At 42.0% G+C, this 2923-nt stretch overlaps 1 pseudogene; it reads right to left on the bottom strand.

Moving 5' to 3' along the window:
• Positions 1 to 257: 257 nt before the first annotated feature.
• On the bottom strand, positions 258 to 2229 carry LOC115693740 (rust resistance kinase Lr10-like; annotated as a pseudogene).
• Positions 2230 to 2923: the final 694 nt, after the last annotated feature.

Here is a 2923-nt window from a genome sequence, read left to right as displayed (position 1 = left end):
CAATGTCCGTCACTTTTCCCCACCGTTTTTGTCCTTGCCCTCTTCCCAATGCGTTTATCTTTTCGAAGGAGGATGCAAGAGAGCAGAACTTTATGAAATACCATAACATAACATCAACCTAGGAGCTAGAAGAAGGCAATCTTATAAGTAACCTCTGTCGAGCTAAACTATCTCAAGTCCCTCCCAACATAATACTAAATTGTGGGACATATAATAAATACATGCAAAGCATTTCCAATCAAACTATGAATAGATCTCTACACATCATTGGTATCTCCCAGAGGAAAACTAGCATAAATTATCGGAGTACTTGACGAAGTTAAGAATGTTTCCAGCTCCATCTCAGCTTCATCATTGTTAACTGGCACATCAGATGGGTAAATAAGCGGTTTTGGAGGCATTTGGAGTTCATCAATATCTCCTTCAAGCATTTCTAGGACTTTGCTCATTGAAGGCCGATGGTCGGGGTTTAATTGTATACACCAAAGTGCAACTATTATCATCTTCTTTATCACCTTCCTTTCTTCTGTTACAATTTCCGTTTCAACACTTTTTTCTTCATTGACTTGGTCGTACACCCACAAAGGAAAATAAATTTGGCTTGAGTGTTCCACATTTGCATTTATATTCTTCCTTCTACTTGCCATTTCCATGAGCAACATCTCGAAGCTACAAACGTCCGCTTTATAAGATACACCACCGATGTCTCTGTAGAACAACTCAAGTGCCATATATCCTAAGGTCCCTCTTGCAGCTGTCAATGAGACTATGCTATGATTAGTGGGATAAAGTTTCGCAAGTCCAAAGTTAGAAACTTTTGGAGTGAAATTCTTGTCTAAAAGAATATTGTGAGGCTTGATATCAAAGTGCAGTATTTGTATGTCACATCCCCTATGTAAGTACTCAATCCCCTTCGCCACCCCAAGAGCAATCTCATATATTTTCATGTAATCGAGAAACTTATCACCTTCCTCAGTGAAAATTTGCTTATCTAAAGACCCATTCGACATGAGATCAAACGCGAGAGCTTGCTTCAAGCCTTCAAAGCAAAAACCAATTAGTTGCACTATATTGACATGGTGAATCCTTCCAATAGCAGCCACTTCATTGATAAAATCTTGGCCATGGGCCTTGGACTACTTCAAAATCTTGATGGCCACTTCATTGCCGCTTCGGAGTGTTCCTTTGTATTCAGAACCATACCACCCTTCTCCCAGTTTGTGCTTAAAATTTTTGGTGATCTTCTTAATATTCGAGTAAGAGTACCTTATGAGCAAAAAGTTATTGTGATGCAGGCCAGATTGATAATGCTGCCCGCATCGAAGACGAGCTCACTCGACCAAGGAGATCAGCCCGCATCCGAGCTCGACAAGACGCTCGACCAGTCGAGGAGATATCGAAGGGACGCAATTCAAAGACCAAGAGTCTCATCCGCAATAAAGTCCTTGTCTCTCCCTATACATTGGAAGCCTAAAAGATACTTTGGGATGATCAAGAAGACGTTGGGCATTTATCTAGTTTATAGTTTATAAGTTCTTTAATGTTTTATGCTTTCTAGGGTCTTTAATGCTATTTAGTCTCTTCATTTGCTTGAGTCTTTTCATTTGTTTTTCTTTGGCTATAAAAGACCATCTACTTTATGTATTCGGTAGACGAATTTGATTAATGAAATTTTTGCATCTAGCAATTATCTTGAACCTTGAAGAGTTCATACTCCTGAAAACCTAGAAGAGTTTTCACTCCGTCCTTGAAGAGTCGGAGGTTTTCAAATCTGCATCCTTGAAGAGTTGCAGTCATCGATCTAGAAGAATCGGTGCCCTATCCACTTCCTTGGAGGCCTGGAAGAGCAACCAACGAAGTTCTATCTTTTCCTCTGTTCTGTCCATTTACATCCGTCCACTTCCACCCCGATTTCGTCCTTCCTATAGTGCTTATTTGAGAAAACTCAAAACAGAGAAATTGTTATTCCAGAAGTCTTTGTTCATTTGGCTTTGGAATCAGGTCATTCCGATCTGTATCAACGAAGTTACATCCATTTTCCCGAGCTTGCGCAAGACTGTAATTACTGTTCATCCTGTTCCGCGTGTGCAAGTCACTCTCCCGATCCTAACGTTCGAGTAGCCTATACCAGGCTGCATCATTTGGTATCAGAGCTTTGGAGGAGAGAACCATGCGCCAAGACAAGCTAGGCGTCGTGGAGGCAGAACCATCCCACTGAATGAAGTGCATACGCTCGCTGACAATTTGCAGCAACATATGCAACAACAAATTGATGAATTGACGCGGGAAGTTGAGCGTCTAAGGGCGGAAAGAAACAATTCACCACCTCGTTCCAGGACCGAAGATTCCAATGGTGACTCTTCATCTTCGAAGAATGTTCGACCATTTCGCAATCGGACGAATGTTCGACATCACGAGCAAAACATTCGTGAACCGGAGTGGGAAAAAGAAGTTAAAAAGGATATCCCGGAATTCTCAGGTAATGATTCTCCTGAAGAAATTGTTGACTGGCTAACACTTGTTAATGAAGTGTTTGAGCATCGAAATGTTCCGGAGGATCGTCGAGTCGGGATCATCGCTATGCGATTCAGAGGTAAAGCCATCGCTTGGTGGAGGCGTGAGAAGCAAACTCGCCAATCCGTTGGCAAAGCGCCAATTACCTCGTGGAGGAAGATGGAAGACAAGATCCGAAAGTATTTCCTACCTAAGGGATACAAGAGAGAGCTCTATCAACGGTACCAAAATCTGAGACAAGGTACGCGAACGGTGGACCAATACACCAACGAATTCAATGAGTTGGTGATTCGCAACAACATTCAAGATCCGGAGGAGATGCTTGTGAGCAAGTACTTGAATGGCCTTCAACTTCATATTCAAGATGCCTTGGAAGTCCTTGACATTTGGGACTTAGGAGATGCACACC

This window comes from Syzygium oleosum, unplaced genomic scaffold, assembly GCF_021117445.2.
Source record: "Syzygium oleosum isolate NSW1041296 unplaced genomic scaffold, Sole_v2.1 Sole_v2.34, whole genome shotgun sequence".
Classification (NCBI taxonomy): domain Eukaryota; kingdom Viridiplantae; phylum Streptophyta; class Magnoliopsida; order Myrtales; family Myrtaceae; genus Syzygium; species Syzygium oleosum.
Note: the sequence above shows the minus strand (reverse complement) of the source record. Positions and strands in the feature narration are given on the sequence as shown.